We start from the raw sequence: 20,156 nt of genomic DNA, 5'->3' as shown, positions 1-20,156 counted from the left end.
TAATTGTTTCTAAGTAATTTAAATTTCAGCAAACATGGAGTCACACACCATGCTCAAATGGGATATATGCTCTCAGAGCAGGAGTCCAACTGTTTGTGCTGGACATAGTTTCCCATTTCTCCTGCTTCCTTTATCTCCTCTCACCCGCAACAACAGATTTTACCTAGAAACAATGAGATCCAGAGGATACCACTTGACGTTCACAATTGTAATTGATGGTAAGAAACAGAAAAAAAAACAAAAAAAACAAACTGTCAACAGCAATGAAGCCATACTAATCAACCACAGTTCTACCTGACCTGGGCACAGTACAGAGCCACACCACTCCCATACTGCCTCACAGGCCCCAAGCTTTCCACTTGATACAATAGGCCCGTTACAGGGCACTCAGAGCCTGAGGCTCTCCCACCTCTAGAAATTAGGCATCAGAGTTCAAATTTAAATTAGGAAGAACTGAACCAAGCCCAACTCTCCTGTGTTCTCAGAAACTTCAATTTCTGATACATTTTCTCCAATTTTCATTTTATATCCTCAGAATTTTTTGATTCACCCCCTAGTAGTAGATGATCCTTGCTTGAAATGATTAAGGCATTTTCTTGTGGGCCAGTCATGTGGTTTAGTTGATAGTGTTTGCCTAGCATTACACTGCATAAGGCCCTGGATTCCATCCCCAGGAACACTGAAACTGGGTATAGTGGGGCACAGAATACAGGAACAATAGGAGAGAAAGAAGGAGACCAAGCTTGACCTTAGACAAGATTGCATTTATTGAAGCACTTCAGCAAGAGACAGCAGCCTTCCTGTATGCTGGAAGGGACTGCTGCCCAGGGGGAGGAGCCTTTGGGGCTTCTGTAGGAATAGAGCTGTGGCTTGCTGACTATGTACAGATCAAGGGAATGCTTGAGAAGTTTTTTTTTTTCATCACAACAATCAAAACAAAATTTCCATCACTCCCATTAATTTTTATTGGAACTTTTACTTTGGAATAATTTTAGCTTTGCATAAAAGTTGTAAAGATAATGTAGAGAATTCTCACGTATTTTTCGCTTAGTCCCATCTAATATTCACATCTTACAAGCATAAAACCACACAATTAATACTGGCACCTTATAAAGAACAAAATCACATGATTTAAAAACTTTCATCAATTTGATAGACCTGGGGCACATGCCTATAATGCTAGCCCTCTGGAGGTCAAGGCAGGAGAATCACAAGTTCAAGGCCTGCATGGACTATATAGTGAGTCCTTGTGTAAATGAAAAAATAGAATTCATCAGTGTTGTCACTGAAATCCTTTTTCTGGCCCAGGATTCAATCCAGGGCCCCAGGTTGCAGCTGACTAGATGCAATTTAAAATATTACCATTTAGCACAGCGTTATATACTGAAATTGTCTCCAAAATTCTTCTAAATGACTGGTATGTCTTGTTATCAACTTAACAAATGGCTTAACTTCAGTTACTTTCAAGTGTGCTTTTATAAGCAGTATTTGGATGGAAATTTTTGAATTACTTGTTTATTTTTATGTGTATGAACATCTTGAGAAGTTTATGGCCCCCTTACAATCCTCTTCTTATTGGCATTGTTTCCTCTGGTTTATCTTGAGAGACAGAGGGTTTAAGATCTCTTCTCGGAACCATTTGCTCTCAGAAAGCAGACTGTCTCAACAAACAGTTTTCCCATGAGGGAGGGGCGTGGCTGATTTATGCCAGCTTTCTACAGCCAGGGCATTCTATCACCTTTCCTTGGTTTGAGGCCATGAACTTCCTTTGCTTTTATATCTGGGGCCTACATATCTGAGGGTGATTTCTCCAACTACAGCAGTCTAACTGAACTGGGAACTTTCTAAAAGTAAAAGAAGGATTGTTGTTCACCTTTAATCTGTAAGATATATGGATCCCACATGGGTCAAGCACTGGTAGGGGATGGGCTAATTCTATCTTGGGGCCAATCTCACCCCAAGCAAAAGGTATCCATTTAGCTTTGCCACCATCTTAGCTTGTGACCTCACTAGGATGGAGGCAACCACTTGATTTGGTTGCCATCTTGCTTGATAACATGATCACTATAGGCATAGTCACATGACTTGACTGCTGTCTTGGTTATTGATGTCTTTCAAAACGGTAAGCTCACATGGACCCTTGGATTAATCTTGATTAATCCAACAATGTGGCATAAATCAAAATGGCAAGTCTCAGAAAATTACTGGTACTACTGAGATCTAGGAGATCACAATATCCTAGGAATTCCCTGCACCATAGTCATTTAGAAACCTGTGGTAAACCTCCTGCATTTTCCCCATTTTGATTTATATCTTGGATTCTTGATGGTATCATAGAAATAGAAAGTCCACATGCTCTATTGCTTTCTGATAAGTAAGCAATATTTCAGACTAAGTATGTGGTATCAAAACTTTATTAGTGGGATTTGGGATTTGAATATTGATTTATATATGATTTATATATATTTATATATGATTTATTCACTAGTTTCTATTTTGGATTTTGATATTGTTTTGTATGACATGTTTCTAAAAAGAAGTATTTTGGATTTTGACATCTTTTTTGTGTGGTATTTTACTGATTTATCAATGTACTTATTTTGGATTTTTATATTATTTTGCACAATGTACTTGTTTCTGAAAGAAAGTTTTTCTAGCCATTTGACAGAAGTCACCCATCAAATGGAGCTGACACTTTGTCATGGCTAGACCTGGAAGGCTCATATGACTTTTCAGTACCCCAGGGCCAAACCTTGAAAAGACTAGCTGATACATGCAAAGTTGCTGTAAATAGTAAGAGACAAAAAGGGATAATATGCTTGGGTTGAAGGGGTTTTTCTTGTGGGGGGGTGAGGAATTTAAAACTATTATTGATCACTGTTCACCATGATTTACAATAAAGTAAACAATATACAGTTGGATAACATTATGATACTACAAAGTTATTTTCCTGACTGCTGTTGAACCAGTAACCCAAATACTGAAAAGATTAAGCCTACCAGTAAGGAATGACTCAGGGTTAGGGAAAAGCGTGCAGGTCAATAATTTATATTAACAAATTTTCACTTATTCATGTCAGCAGTCCTAATATTGTCAACCATAATTACATTTCCATGAACTTAGATATTCCATGAAACATAACATTTTAGTACACAGATTTCAACTTACTGTAAAGAAATGGCTCACTAGAAGAATGTTCACATGCTCATTTAAGTCTTATTAGCTAATTAAAACAATTTGTTTAGTTTCTTTGTCTGACTGTAATGATTGGGTTGGTAGCAATAAATTTTGAAAATAAACTGCATTTATGTGTTAATGTACATGAATTCTGATGTGGTTGCTTTTTAAAATTATCCAACCTAAACTGTTCAACTTACTACATAATTATCTATTTAATTTTGAAGATTATGACCTCAGGAAAATTTTAAACTGAACCAAAGTGACTTCTTCAATGTTAACAATGATAGAATGTCATCAATGTATGTCATTAACAATGTTTTTTGTTTTGGTGAATTATTAAAAAAACACATTAAGTATTTTATACATATACACACATACAAACAAAACCAGAATGGTCCTTTTGTATCACAGTTAAAAATAAGTTCTGACTGAGTAATGGCTGGAAAATTTGCTCAACATTTATAGAAAAAGCTGCTTTTCAATGCAAAGGAAATATAGCACAGCATCAAATATCCTATAATTAAAGGACGCAAGTACAGAAAGCTTCTATTTGCTCCAAGTAACCAGTGCTTTTTAATGCAAAACAAAAGCCAAAAAAATCCCAACTATCAGTACCTTTAAAACTGACACATCAAACTTTATTTTCATTAGAACATTTTTTTCACACTAGGAATTCAAAAACTAAGATCCAGATTAGACACACACACACACACACACACACACACACACACACGCACACACACACACACACACACACACACACACACATATATATATATGTATGTATAAATTTTCAAACAATTATTGAACTTCATCTTCTGGACAAGAATGTCAAGTCAGTCTCTCTTCATAAAAAGCAGTTACATTCTGAGGATATTTCATATTTGCCTCTTTGGCAGCAGAAAATCAGTCTCATCTGTATCCTTCCATTTCATGAGAAACATCAGTTTTCCACTCCTGTCTTTGGCACCAATGATTTGTTCAGGATCAAGACCTTTGGCAAAGCCTCTTGGTTTATCAGCAGCATCTCTTTTCTTCTTTGATTTGCTATCATCAGATTCACTGTCAGATAAGGATTTTTTTTTGTACCATCTTTTTCTTTATCAGCTTTTTGAGAATTAAAAATATTTCAATTAACGTTGAACAATCTAAATTTTCTTCAGATTCCCAAGTATTATCAGCATCTGTAAATTCCTTCCACTTCAGGAAATAGTCCATCTTCCAATTCAGTACATGTCAATCCAGTACTTTACTACAAATTCTTCAGGCTCTGCTTCTTCAACTTTTTTACTCTTTCCATCCTGTTTCTTTCTAATTTTTTGCAATGTAGTTTCATTGGAGGCCATTTTTAAAGGTTGCACACTTGAAGAACCTTGCCAATGTGCACACAAGGCAATAGCAAACCACCAACATTGCCACTGCAATGCTCCTGGCCCTGGGTTAGTGTATTGGTTGGGAGTTTTAAAAATGTGCCCTTCCTTTTGTGGCATTTTTGAGACAAGGCCTCGCTGTCATCCAGCTAGCCTAGAACTCATTGTGTAGACAAGGCTGGCCTTGACAGAGATCTGCCTGCCTCTGCCCCGCAAGTGCTGGAATTAAAAGCATGCAACAGCAAGCCTGGCTTGATAATCCTTTTTAAAGACTCACTCTGAAAGCTATCATATTTGCCTCTTAATTTAAAAAATATTGACTGGGGCTGGAGAAATGGCTCAGTTGTTCAGAGCACTGGCTACTCTTTCAGAGGATCTGGGTTATATTCCCAGCACCCACATGGTGACGAAAAACTGTCTATAACTACAATTCCAAGGGATCTGATGCCTTCTGACCTCCATAAGCATTGCACAGCAGGGATGCACTTACATGCAGGCAGGCATTATACTCATTCACATAAAATTAATAAAATATTTTTAAATGGACTGAAAAATTATAAAAACAAAAAGAATTAGAGGGAACATGTAAGAGGATATTAATATTAAGCCCATGAGATACCTGGAGGAGAAAATCCTGCATAATTTATATAATACTTAGAATTTTCTGACTTCCCTGATACATGGAGGCCAATATTTACTGCAAAGGTTTTATGGGTGGTGGGTACTGCACAGGTAGGATAATGTTAATCAGGCAACATGCCAAAAAAAATCCATTAAGGTCACAGAGCATTAGAAAGTTACATTGATAGGATGAATATTCCAAAAAGACTCCACCTTCTTTAGCGTAACTAATAAAGAAGGACAGGATGTGGGTACCAAGCCCACAATGGAAAACATATGAAGATGGTTACTAATCCAGTAAGTGCTGCTTTTTCTCATGGTTGCTCACAGGAAAGGGATGAGTGGAAATGACTTGGAAAGGCTACCCAAGCTATATTCTTACCCATTAGGATCACTTCCATCCTAATCAAAGTGACCCATTAAGAAAGCAACAATGTTTTTCTACACTCAGGCCTTGCCTGAATATAAATTGAAGGATTCAAAGTGACCTCTGATGGGAAATATCAGGGAGGGTACTTATTAAGTCTTTCAGGTTGTCTGCCTCCATTGATATACACAAGAGAACTAATTGTGGGTATAAACTTTGATATATCTGATTATCTCAAGTACAGCAGGGTTTGGCACTGGTAATGGCTGATACTTTTATCAAACTGATTTTGCTTGACCATATGTGTCCCCTGCACATACCCATGGCTTCAAAGAGATTAGAAATATCAGGTGAACTCTTAAAATGAATTGTTCTGTCTCTTGTCAATCCTTATTCACAATACAAGACCCAAGATATCAGAAGACTTAACCTAGAAAAATGTACATAGGCTATAAGAAGGACAGGTGCTTACAGTTCAGTCAATCATCACTGGACTTATCAACTTGCCTGTCCAATATAAACCACTGAGGTAAGGTCTACATAGAAGGAAATTCCTTATTCTATATCAGTTATATTGGCAAATTGTCATGTGCTGCTTTATTCACTGAGAAACTAGCTCTGGAGATGGGATTGAACCTCCCATTTCAGACTCAAGCATGTTCATCTCGAAGTGTCTTCTAAGACTCTTGTTTTGGGTCAGGCTGACCCCTTCACTCTGCTACAAGGAAACAGAGTATAAGGAAACAGTATAAAAGTAAAGGCATTATACCTTTGAAAACAGCTAAGGGATAAACTAATTTCTCCAGAGGTTATTAGTATTTATCTATGGTAAAAATATGTCAGTAGTAAAAACAGCTAATGGGATTCTCTGTTTTGTCTCAACAATGGAAAAGTAAATAATAGACTAATGCAAGTGTATAATGAATACCAAGATTTACTAAATACTTAATCAAAGAATCAACAAAGAAAGAAATAAAAGACTGCTTTCAGTCTATAGAAAGGACAGAGAGGACTCTCTGCCTAAAATTCTGCAGTCAGAAACTCTAGCATCACAGTTTTCTTTAGTTTATTTCTGCTGGATGTTGTGAGTGTCAATTTAACGGTGTTTTGCTATGTACTTACTTACTTGCTTCTTCTATCTACTGCCTAACTTATTCAAAACCTAAAAAACTAAAGCAGTTTTACTGGACAACACTCCAAGCTACATAAAGTAAGAAATATTTTTGGCTATTTTTGTTTTCTATAAGTTTTACCTGGGAAATTTATAAAGCCCAAATGTGTGTGGGGGTGGTGGTGGTGTGGTGTGTGTGTATAATATACATTTATTTATTTATTATATTATCTTATATGTAAAATTTGGATTCAATATTCTTCTAATAAGATGCTGCTGAACAGCACTCTTTTCTGTGCCAAAAACCTGCCTTTCTCGTGACTTCAACCTGTGTTCCACCCATGCTCTGTAAGTAAGCTCAATAAACTCACTTGTTCCCCATGATGAACTTTAATATAATAAAACATTGGTTTGACATGAAAAGCTTAGAAAGAGGGTAAACATTGCTTAGTACCCCAAGTAAGTAAATTCTCGTAAATGAGGATAAATTTGTTTGTTAGTGTCATTATGTCTCATGATATTAAGAAAAGAATGAAAAAGTGAATGAAGATGTTAGAAGAATATGGAAATGGAGATTTTTTTCAACTTTTAAAAAGTTTATTGAGAATTTCATACATGCATATAAAGTGTTTTGATCAAATCCACATCCATTCCTTCCCCTCCAATTCTTCTCATATCTCCTCATCACTTTTTCTTGAACAACTTCACGTACTCTTTTTTTTTTTTTTTTTTTTTTTTTTTTGGTTTTTCCCTTTTTTCTTTTTTTTTTTTTGGGCTTTTTGCTACTCTAACATTCCCTCCTCTGTAGAGGTAAACCCAAAATATTTTAGGTATTAGGTAAGAGCTCCCAAATACTTCTGACATTTTTGGCCTTTGGAACAGAGTATGTTGCTAAGAGGCCTAAGAACATTTTGATTTTTAGCCAAGAAACTACTTTTCTTTGGGGTCCTTTTACCCTACCAGCCTAGCCAATTCATACCTCCTAGTCTTATCACACCATCCCCTAAAGAGGTTACTCAAATTGCAGATAGAGAATCAGGACAAAGACTCCTCTGGCTTCTTCCATGCTGAACAGGGACACAGGGAGAGGCAATTGGGATACCCCTTCAGTGGGTCTATCTAAAAGACTGCCAAATTACATAACTCATAACTGTAGGGAGAAAAGAAACTCCTTGACTGGTGCCTAGGAGATATGAAGGAGAAGTAAAGACAAGAGTAGAGTTAACATTATGAGTTCTAGACAGGGAACCAGAAAAAAGACAGAATAGGGAAAATTTCAAATATTCATATCAGAATCCATTGGAATTTCTTGATGGAATCTTCCAAAAGCATCCCTCCATTTGGGTTCCTCCTCATTTTTCTTTTTCTGCCAAAGCTGGACTTAAGAGTGATGGACTCAAGATTTGTTTTCAGGCACTTTGATAGCTGCTGGAGTGGCTAGAATCAGTTTTAGTTCTTCCCCTAGACAGGGGGAAAAATTAGTTATCATTTTAGAACAATAGTGGGTTGACTCCTTTAGCTACATGTGCACTCTACAGTACTTCAGACCAAGATTTGAAATCTTACATCTGAGTAGCACTTTCTTATTAGAAACAAAACCATCACTGAGAAATACTTGTCTAAATAACGTTTTATATGGACTTAAGTCTAATGTCTGGGAAGTTTAGGTGAGTCACCTGTCCTGTTCAGGGACGCCATGGATACCTCCACTAAATAAACTCAAAACAATGGCCATTCTAGAATGGCTTCAGTCAAAACAGAGGAAAATGTTTCCTCAATGCTTCCAAGTAAAAGCCATATCCAGGATAGGTCTTTGACTTGTTCTCATACAGATATAACTGGTAAAAGAAGGGCCAGAGGAGCCAGATGCTTCTCCCAAACCCAAGTGAACCCTGAGGACCAGATCTTTAACTGACCTTGAGAATAAAAAAATATTGTTCAGTGTGAGTCAACTGAATGATCTTAACTATTCAGTAGGAAAGTACAACCAGAGAGTGAAGTGATCGGTACACTTCTTTATGAGTCCAAGGGATTGTACTTTGCAGGCATTAAGCTTAAGTTCATATGAGGTGTTATTTAGATAATTATTTCTCACTAATGATTTTATTTGTAATAGTAAAATGCTACTCATTTGTAAGACTTCAAATCTTGACCTAATTCAACTCTGCAGTGCCTACCTATGTCCAAGAGAAACAAGGCCACTAATGTTTTAAACTAAAAATAAAAGGATGGTTATGTTTTATTTCCTCTTCCTGTCTAGAAGATATTTGGGAGGCTGGGAAGGACCCACACCCTGATTCTAGCCACTCCAGTAGCTATCAAAATGCCTGAAAGAAGACACTGTGTTCATCACTCTTCATTCCAGGCTTGAAGGCCAAAAAAAAAGAAAAAGAAAAAGGAAGGAAGGAAGGAAGGAAGGAAGGAAGGAAGGAAGGAAGGAAGGAAGGAAAGAAAGAAAAAAAGTAGATGGATGCTTTTGGGAGTCCTCATCAAGAGATTCAAATGGACTTTGATTTAGACATTTAAAATATTCCCTGCTCTGGCTTTTCCTGGTTTCCTGCCTAGAACTTTTAATGTTATCTAGTCTTGCCATTTCTTCCTCCTCATATCTCTTCCCAGGCATCTTTTAAGGATTTTCTTTTCTCCCTATAGCTAACAATTGTGCATTTTGTGGATCTTTTAGATAGACTTATTGAAAGAGTACCTCAACTGTCACAACAGGCACCACAGTTCAGCATGGAAGAGGCCAGAGTGCCTGTAGCCAAACTTCCTATTGATAATTAGGGTAACCTTTTGAGAGGAGGGCATAATAAGAACAGGGGGCAGATATTAGCTAGGCAGTTTAGGATAAAAGACCCCAAAGGAGGGTAACCAATAAATTTTTTGGTAAATTTTTAATTGAATTTTGTATATTTCATTCAGAATATCTTAATCAGTCACGATCATATTTATAAACACTTCCCCACTGGCAGCTCTCCATACCCCAATAGAACTCATATACTCTGTCATTTGTGTTCAGGCCTATCATGACAAGTTAGCCTAATTCTTAGACTCAGACTGGGATGTGATACCCATTTCCACAGACTTCCCTAAGTGCAAGTTCATCCATGGGGTCCAGGCAGCCAGCTGAGTTCCCCCTCCCCCCCCCACACACCTTTAAGAAGGTCAGCTCTTCCTCTCCCAGCAGTAATAAGCTGCCAACAATTCTTAGACTAAGATTGGGACATGATGCCCATTTCCACAGTTCTGTGCTGGGGTGTTGTCTGCTTGAGTTTGCACAGGTCTTGTGAATGATGACACCATTGCTGTAGGTTCATATGAGCAAGGTCTCGGGAGCTTGTAAGGTTGGTAGATCTTAATTGAAGAGTCCTGCCCATGGACTCACACTCTGCAGACTCTTCTTTCTAGGTTTTGGCCATTTGTGACCTCCTGTGTTCCTGGCCCTTTGTTACCTGAGGGCGCTTCATTGATGAGAATTGAGAGATACATTAGTGTCCTCTATAACTTCTATGTTCTGTGAGCCTTAGGTCTAGAGGTTGCATTGTAGATGTGTCACTGAATCTTGGGAAATTCATGTCTGGTCTGTGACCAGTTGTAAAACTCTAATAGTTTCAATCTTCTGCAAAAGAAGTTTCTTTTTGAGTGGTGACTGGGATACTTTTCTGTGAATATACGGATCAATACTTTGCACACAGTAAGAAACTACATTTGGCTAGGGATGTGACAACATTCGAGTTTTCTCTAAGATCTAAGACCTCTCTGGAATGAGTATTTGACTATGTTTACAGTAGCATATATGAGTTTTCTCCCATTGAGTGGGTTTTAAATACAGTTAGTTAGCTGTTGATTGCCCTCAAGAAAAAAAGTGCCACTATTGTACCCATGTCCTTTGCTGTGCCAGTCGTTGATTTGGTTATTAGGCGTTGAAGCTGGGTTTGGACTATCAATTGATGTTTTCCCTTAGGAGGGTCTTGCCTTCAGTTTCTGGGAGGCTGTGGCAGTAGCTTGTTCAATTTTGAGAGTTTCCTGAACTACAGTGGCCAGCAACTCAAAGGAAGGTTTTTCGTGTTTGGTACTGTTTCTTGCTATGTAGTCTTCAGCTATACACATGGATTCAATTCATGCAGAAATATTTTATGAGAAATTGTTCAATAGGTTTTGGACTAATATGATTTCCTCTGGAGTTTTTTTGGTTTTTGGTTTTTTCTATTTTTTTTTTTTTGTTTGTTTGTTTTTTCACAAGCTAGGCATTGTTTATCTCTTTTCTCTCTTTCCCTGCTAAACCTCCCTCCATACCCTCCCCTTTAAATAATTCCCATTTTCCCCATTTCTCCCCTGATAATACCAGTATCTTATGGTACCACCTCTCTTGAGCTCCTTCTTCCCCTTTTGTCCCCATAGTCCCCTGTATAATTCTCTCTCCCTTTTCAATTTAAGTACCACCATTTTTCCCATTACTCCCTTAGTTATACCTGTTTCCTACTGTTTTTCTCTCTCATATTTCTGCTTTCCCTTTACCTCCCTGGTTCCTTTCCATTTTCCTGGTTCCTGTAGTTACAGCAGGATATATACTCACATATAAGGATTTGGTGCTAAAATCCACAAATGAGGGAGAACATATGTCTTTTGTTCTTCTGAGTCTGTGTTACTTCACTCAGTATAACAGTTTCTAGTTCCATCCACTTATTTGCAAATTTTATGATTTCATCTTTCTTCACTGCTGAGTAGAACTCCGTGGTGTAAACGGGGCACATTTTCATTATCCACTCATCAGTTGAGGGACACTGAGGTTGCTTCCATCACTTCACTATTATGAAAAGAACAGCAACAAACATGAATGTACAAGTACCTCTGCAATAGGATGAGTTATTTGGATATATGCAAAAGACTGGTATACATACAATAGATTCATTTTTAGTTTGTTAAGAGTTCTCTGCACTGCTTTCCATAGGGGTTGCAAGAGTTTGCAATCTCACCAGCAGTAAACAAACATTCCCCTTTCCCCACATCCTCTCCAGCTTTTGGTATCATTTGTTCTCTTGATCTTAGCCAGTCTGACTGGGGTGAAATGAAATTTTAAAGTGGTTTTAGTTTGCATTTTTCTAACAGTGTTGTATACTTTTTAAGAGGTTTCTTAGTTATCATTGTTTTTTCTTCAGATCCTTAGCCCATCTTTTAATTGGGTCATTTGTTTTCTTGATTCTGTTTCTTCAGTTTTCTACATGTTCTCAATGTTAAGCCTCTGTTGGATGTGTCACTGGTTAAAATTTTTTCCCACTCTTTGGGTTTCCTCTTCACTTCCTTGACTCTTTCTTTTGCTGTACAGAAGCTTTTTAGTTTAATGAGGTCCCACATGTTGATTCTTGTCCTTAATTCCTAAGCAACTCATGTCCGGTGTAGAAAGTCCTTTCTTACACCCATATCTTGTAAATTATTGCCAATGTTTTCTTCTAACTATTTCAGTTTCAGGTTTCACATTGAATTCTTTGATCCATTTGGAGTTGACTTTTGTGCAAAGTGAAAGATAAGGGCCCAGTTGCATTCTTCTACGTGTGGAGATCCAGTTTTGCCAGGACCATTTGAAGATGCTGTCTTTCCTCCAGTGTGTGTTCTTGGCCCCTTTGTCAAATATCAGGTGACTGAATTTGCAAGTACTCATATTTATGTCTTCAATATTTTCCATGGATCTATGTATCTATTTTTGTGCCAATACCTGTTTTTATGACAATAGTTCTGTAATATAGTTGAGATCTGGTACAGTAATCCCTGCAGCATGAGTCTTTGTGCTTAGGGTATTATGGAAGTGGGAAGCTTTTGCAATGTGATGGCAATTGAGAGCTTTGCACAGGAAAACTCTTAAGATCAGGTATGGAGGAGGTGAGCAGGAGTCTCCCATCCAGCCCCCTGTGGTTGCCCAGGATGGGAGCTTTTGTTTTCCAAACTTTTCACATTCCTGTAACCTTTGTGGCCTTATGTTACCTTGCTTAATTATCACATGTACCTTTTACTGAATTGTCACCTATGTGCTGTTTTGCCTTTTTGCATTTCCCCACACATGAGTATAAAAGCTCCCCAAAACATGACTCCTTTATTTGTGGTGTGAGGCCTGCTAGTGTTAAATTAAACCTTGTCTCCTCACCTGACTTTGGCTGTTGGTCTCTGATTTTCCCATAACATTTCTGCAGGCCCCCAGCAAGAACATTTCCCCACACCCTCGTTGGTATAGGGGCTGCTGCTCCTGGACCCTGCAGCACCCCCTTGGCCTCTGGAACAGAGAAGTGCACACCCTCAAAGAATTTGTCTCGGGGTCTCCTTCTAGGAGCCAGAGAGAGCTGCATAGCCCTGGACCAGAACCTCTCATCAGGTGAAGTGAGATGGAGACCCAGAATGGACATCCAGGCCAGGTAATGGGCCCCAGGTTACACAGGTGGAAGCTAGCGCAGGCTGATCCCCTGCAGGAGGTTGTATACAAAGTCTTGATGTGATTCCAAGATGGCACTTACCTCCAATCAGGAATGAATGGGGACCACAACTAAACCTCCATGTGATTCTGAGGTGCTGGCCCCATTTAAGGCAAAACAGGAATCAGGAATCAGGCAGCAAACCAGGCCACAACTAAACCTTGACGTGATTCCAAGGTCCTGGCCCCTTTTAGGCAGAACAGGAATTTAGGGGGAATAACTAGGGAACTGTCTTAATCTCTGAATGAGTGTGTGTGAATGTGAAAGTTATGGTTCCAAGGCTCTGCGAGGCCACAGAATCTAATTGGCCCTCACCCTGTGGTCCGCTGAGGTTATGTAACCTAAACGGGACTCACCATTGGGTGACCGAGCATGCGGATTATACATGGGGCCCTAAGGTAAGACCTCTAGTCACCAAGAGGTGGCTGGCCAGGAAAGCACCTGAATGAGGGAGACTGACACTCTCCACCAGGATCTATGCACACATTACGTACATCTCAGACACATATAAAATTTCAGATGGGTTGCTCCCAGTCCAAGTGTCAGACCCAGACTGTCCTCTAGGTGATGCTGAACAACCTTTAACTAGGCCAAGCAGGAAATTATGGCATTAAGATAAAACTCTCCAAATTAAAACTTACTGTGAAGTCCAGCGACTTGAAATCAGGCCATGCTGGATAAGAATCCCTGAGTCTGGATGGAGGCTACCTGAACCCTTAAACCCAGCCTCATACTTACCAGAAGAGGAAGGATAACATCCCCATAGCTATGAGGAGATTATAGAAGAAGTGTTCTCTGACCCACCTTTAAAAGATGCATGCCTTACATACAAAGGACCATCCTAATCAAATGCCTTGATTTTTGAGTTTTGGGTGCATCTAGTTTGTGTGGAATTATGTCATGTGCATCTATGATATCATTTTCCATGTGTTTTGGATTTTGTGAGATTATATCATGTATGTCCACAAGTTTCCTTGTGTGTTGAGACCTCAAGTAATTCTGTAATGTGTGTCTGAGCATTGTCTTCATATGTTTCCATCAAAACAAACTGGCCACTTCAGTTATTATTTTTATTCATTTATTGTGCATGAAATTATTGGTTTTATTTTGGTTTCTTTTGGCTTGCCTAATTAAATATATGTGCAGATTTATAAATAAGGATATTTTGATAGTACATTCAAAGGCCTTATAAATTTGGGTACCCCAAATATCTTTAAATCTATTGGATTGCCCCCACCTGCGGGGACCCTGTACAGGTAAAGCTCGAGGGGGACCACTCCCTGAAAGGAAAAACGGGTGAGAAAGAGGAGACGGAGCCCAAGCAAGTCCACTTGTCAAGGGTTGCTTTATTGTATTGCAAGCTTTCCTTATATACAGTTTGTATTTAGAAGGGGTTGAAGAAGTTGGTCAAAGGTTACAGCATTCTTATGGGTATGGGGTGGGGGACTGAGCAATTCAGCAACGTGACTGACCGCCAGATGTTCCAAGAGATTACTGCATGACTTATTTTTCCAAGAACTGTTTGCAAGGGGAAGAGAAAGATAACCTTGCCATAAATTCTTTCTCAAGGTTACTAGTGCAGGCAGAATGTCCTGCTTAAGTCAACTGTTTGTAGAGCCATATTATATTTTTTGGTAATGAATGTTGTTTCTCCAGCTCCCGACATTGGATAATGTATCTAGGTTTATTAAATGTTTCACAAAACTTTTAAGTGCTAGTTGTTTATACAAAACAGTATCTGAAGTAGGTAATGGTGGTGCATACTGGTAGGATAAGCTGATGAAGCAGAGGCAGATGGATCTCTGTGAGTTGAAGGCCAGCCTGGTCTGCATAGTGAGTTCCAGGCCAGCTGGGGCCACAGGGAGACCTTGTCTCAAAGATCAAAACAACAGTATCTGAGCTGCTTGTTTAAAGTCCTTATTTGTTACATACCTTTTGGGTTGGGTTTGCTTTCACAGTGTTCATTTAAAGTATCTCTTTGGTTTGCTCGCTTTGGAAATATTTTGGTTTTGACATTCTCTGTCTGGTTTGTGTTGCTTCCAGACCTCTAAATGCCTGAAAATTGTTTGAAAAAAATTAAACTCCAGTTGGTTATATGTTTGATTTAATATGCTAACTCATCTTCACAGCTGGAGATGAATTCTGGGAAGGGTCTTCCTGTCTCATCCTTTTGGCCTTGTCCTTTGTTCTTTTTCCTGCAGCAGGGCTCTGTATGCAGGAAGATGTGGCCTATTTGGGGGAGGGGGGCATCCCTGGAAACTCTGCAGGCTTAGGTATGGCTGTGCTTTTCTCTCTTGGGGCAACTCTTGCCTTTAACTCTCACATTTAAGTCTGCATTGAACTATCTTTATACTAGCTATTGATAAAACTCCCATCAACAATTGAAACCAAAATCTTAGTTTGGCTTGAATGGAGGTCTGGAAGAGCTCCTGCAGGGTCCTGGAGATGGCCACGTGGCAGAGGTGCTTTTGTTTCTCTGGCTAGAGGACACCTGGGTTAGAGTTAATAGCACATGGCTTCTTCTGGGGTACCTTGTAGGAACTGATTCCCAAGATGACCTGAGCTGGTCTCTTGCCTCCAGAACAGCCTGAGACAAAATGGGACAACTACAGTATGTTCAAAATAACTATGTAATAGACATTATTATGCTTATCTTGTAATTTTTATTCATATACTCAACAACCTCTAGCCATCTCTGAGAATTAGTTCATAACTGTTCTCTAAAGTGTGTCTTCTTAGATGCTGGGCAGTGAGATGATTTTGGGTTTGTTTACTTTGCAGTCTTTCTCCCTCCCTTCTTTCTCATGGGAACCAAAGGACTGCCCTGAGCCTGAGTTGTAGACCAACCCTGAAGACTAGGCATGCTGGCTCCTGACCCTGTGCTGTGCTCTCATACTTTTAGCTCTCATTCTTTCTAAGTTCCTGCATGCTACTACGGGAAAGGGTTAAATGTAGACAGCTGTAATTGAATCATACTCATGAAAACTATTTTCTTATACTCTATGCTTTTGGTATTGTCAATCTTAACTGGTCTTTAATAATACAATGATTCTATATTGCCTCATTAAGACTAATTACTTCTTGTCATCCCATTCTTTACCTTCTTCCATGGAATTGTCTTTAGTGGAAACTGTTTAAACATTAGCTTGTTTTCATCTTGCTGTAAGTTTTGGCTATGGTTAGCTTTAAGTACAAATGAAATATATAATTCTGTTTTCCATCACCTGTTGAGTTTTAAACCAGTCAGAAATATTCACCATATTAAAATGTACATGATATTTCTGAAAATGCTTTCTTCAAATGAAAGCCCTTATATCTAGCACCAGTATGTATGGCTTTGTTCCATGCAGCCATTTTTGAGATGAGATTCTCATATGTATGTGTGTATGTATATGTACGGATGTGTATGTAAATCACTCCTAGCTTTTAAGAGTTTCTTTTATATACATCTGATCAGAATTTTGTCAAGGTAATCGGTCTTCATTTTGAAACTGGTTTGTTATGACACTGTGTCTAACCACAGTATTTATTGAATGAGACTGTTGTGAATGTGTAGACTTAGGTTTAATACTAAGGGAACAATTATTAAATAATAATTTACTAGATATCAAATTGATTTGTAAGTAAGTTCTCTTGTAAACTGAAATTCTTAAATTCCAATGTGGTTCCTATTAAGAATATAACTTAACTTTAAGGAATGATTGCTTCTGCTCCAGGTTGCAATTTATCTCTTTGCTTAGATATGTTTTATATAGAATAAACATTTTCCAAGTCTATATAACACATCTCTAAACCTTTAAAGGAGACTTGGTCACTTAAAACCTGCTTCAAGGCTTCCAAAGACACCTCAAAGTTTATACATTATAATAATATATTTAAGATAATTGTTCATCTCTATAAATATGAGGTAAAATATTAATTTCCTGGTAAATTTGTCTGTAAATTTGTTTATAATTTGTTATTAAAAGGATTTATTAAAGCCTGGACAGGGTTATAGCACAGTTTTCCTTAGGTGATTATGCAGGAGGTTGTGTTCCAGTTGCTTCTCTTTACCTTGTGTTTATATGCCTTCTTTGATAGACCAGTCTCTGAATTACACAAAGTAAAATATTTTAATGGCTTTATGTTTTCTATAAGGTCTACCTGGGAACTTAAAGCACAGTGAGTACATGGGTAATGTTAACTCATTATATTATCTGATTCCACATATAGTACTCTCTGAGTCAAAGAAGTACCATCTTTATGACTTCAGCTGTACCTGCTTACAAAAGGTCATCACAATTCACAATTAGGCTTGCTGACAGTTATATTCCTTCATTAAAGGAAAGATAAGGAAGGTCATTGGACCCTCACCTGAGTACCAGCTATTCTTCCCAGCCAGCTATATGTAATTCTGCCCTAATTACAAATGGTCTCCTGAATTTAAAACGTACTATAATAGTAAAATATTTATATATAAAAATTAAAATAATAGGATATTTCCAGAATAGAAGAAATAATAAAATTCACTTTAAACAAACTTATTAAAGGTCTGAACAGGTTTGTGGAGATACAGAGTTGTTGATTTTCAGTCCATTCCTGGCTTGCACTGCACACCGGTTTACAGATTTGGATTAAATAGATGCAGACAAGAATTGGGTTACCTATGGCTACTGAAAGATGTCTTTTATATTTCTCTGTATTATGCAAATGTTACATTTGACATTTTCCTTTGTCCATAACAAGACTGATTTGGCTCAAGAAAAACTAGGTCTACCTCTTTGAACCAGAGGTATGCAATGTAGAAGAAAACAGTTTTGGTGAAGCTTGGTCTGCATTCTGATTAGTTTACTTCCTGTCTGTAGGTATATGATATGATCCCTCCCTTCCTTCTGAAAACTGTAAATCAGGGTATGGGAAACTGGAAAGGAAAGGAGACCGCTTCTGTTTATAATAGAACAGCCATTGTTTGAGACAGACTTAAGAAATTCTTGTTTTAAGGTCCTGTTCCTAGGATGTGCCTAGTTGATCTGTGATGGTAAATCTCTTCCAGTGAATGTTTGAGAATATTTGGGTTTTGTTCAAGCCTTATCTATATATTACACAGTAATTATAGGTACCAAGCTGGTGAAACTGACCTTCTTGGATGGTTAATAACATACTTAAAAGCCCATACTAATCTGGTCAAAGGGGCTTAAGGGACAGTTTTGTTTCTTGCCCTGAAAGGTTGAAAATGTCTCAGAGGACAATGGGAATCTCTTGATGTCCTGTACCTATGATGAGTCACATGTCCACTTGGTCAGGAAGGTCATGGAGACCCCAACAGAGGGACTCAAACCAGTGTCCAGTCTACAAAGAGAAAGGTCAGCACAGAGGAAACATTTCCTCCATGCTTCCAAGTGAAGCCCCGGTCAAGCAGGACATCTTGACATACCTTCATGTAAGTGGAACTGGTAAAGGAAAAGGCCTAAGAAGCCAGAGGCTCCTCCCAAGCCCATGTGACCCCTGAAGACCAGATCCTTACCCAACCTTAAAGTAAAAGTAAACTGGTTTATTTGGGCGACCTGTATGGTCTTAAACACCCAAAAGGAAAGTTAACCAAAATTAAAGTGATGAATATATTTCTTTAAGAGTCCAAAGTGTTGCATTTCCCAGACATTAGACTTAAGTCCAGGTAAAATGTTATTTAGACAAATTTCTCATTGATGATTTTGTTCCTAACCAGAAAATGCTGCTCAGATGTAAGACTTCAAATCTTGGTCTCCAATACTGTAGTGCCCACCTGCAGCTAATATTGTTCTAAAATGGTGGCTAAATTTATTTTCTCTCCCTGTCTAGAAGACTAATTCTAGCTGTTCCAACAGCTATCAGAGTGCCTAAAAACAAATCCTGAGTTCATCCCTCTTGAGTCCAGCCTTGGTGGCCAAAAGAAAAATGAGGAGGAACAAAATAGATGGATGCTTTTGGAAGCCTTCATCAAAAAATTTCAATGGACTTTAATTTGGACATTTAAAATTTGCCCTGTTCTGAATTTTTTTGGTTACCTGTCTAGAACTTGTAATGATCACTATTCTTGCCTTTACTTCTCCTTCAAACCTCCCAGGCATTGGTCAAGGACTTTCTTTTCTCCCTACAGTTAAAACTTATGCTATTTGAGAGTCTATTAGATAGACCCACTGAAGGGGTACACCAGTTACCAGACCCTGCACCCTTGTTCAACATGGAAGAAGCCAGAGCAGTCTGCATGCTGATTCCCCACAGGCAAATTTGGTCACCTCTTCAAGTAATAAAAACAAAAGGTAAAAATTAGACAATTTTAAAGTAAAGACTCTGAAAGAAAAATGACCAGTTTCTTTCTCTATTGAAAGCTGGAAAATTCTTTGGGTCTGCCAGTGAGCTTATCTCTAAGACTAAAGATGTCAGAACCATAAAAAGGTATTTGAACTGATTTTATGTAAATCAAACCCATATAGCTAAAAATACAAGGCAGCTACTAGAGTAAATAAAAGCCTGAAAAGAGGGAAATGAGCCTTTCTGAAAAAATTACCAAAAAACTTCACGTCCCTGGCTCGCCTCACTAACAGAACCAGTAGTCATGGTTCTCTTAGCTTTCCTGTTAAAATCTTGGATAATAAAACTCACTAAATTTATCAAATCAAGTAGAGGCCCATAAATGTCAGGAAATAGTCAAAAATATCTTAAAGTTCCTCTTAAAAAACATAAGGGATTATGTCAAAAAGAGGAGGGGATATTATAGAAGTGGAAAGCTTTTGCAATGTGATGGCGATTAAGACCTTTGCAACAGGAAAACTGATACAGGTATTGGCGAGGTGAGCAAGAGTCTCCTACCCTGCCCCCTGTGGTTGCCCAGGATGGAAGCTTTTGTTTTCCAAAATTTTTGCATTCCTGTAACCTTTGTGGCCTTATGTTACCTTGCTTAATTATCACATGTACCTTTTACTGAATTGTCAGCTATGTGCTGCTTTGCCTTTTGTTTGCATTTCCCCACACATGAGTATAAAAGCCCCCAAAACATGAACAGGAGGTCTGACTCCTTTATTCATGGT

At 38.3% G+C, this 20,156-nt stretch overlaps 1 pseudogene; it reads right to left on the bottom strand.

Moving 5' to 3' along the window:
* Window positions 1–3,981: 3,981 nt before the first annotated feature.
* Window positions 3,982–4,526, bottom strand: LOC103735326 (annotated as a pseudogene).
* Between the last annotated feature and the right edge of the window lie 15,630 nt (window positions 4,527–20,156).

Source organism: Nannospalax galili, unplaced genomic scaffold, assembly GCF_000622305.1.
Source record: "Nannospalax galili isolate Female #2095 unplaced genomic scaffold, S.galili_v1.0 scaffold37, whole genome shotgun sequence".
In the NCBI taxonomy this organism is placed as follows: Eukaryota; Metazoa; Chordata; class Mammalia; order Rodentia; family Spalacidae; genus Nannospalax; species Nannospalax galili.
This window is presented reverse-complemented; position numbering and strand designations above follow the sequence as displayed.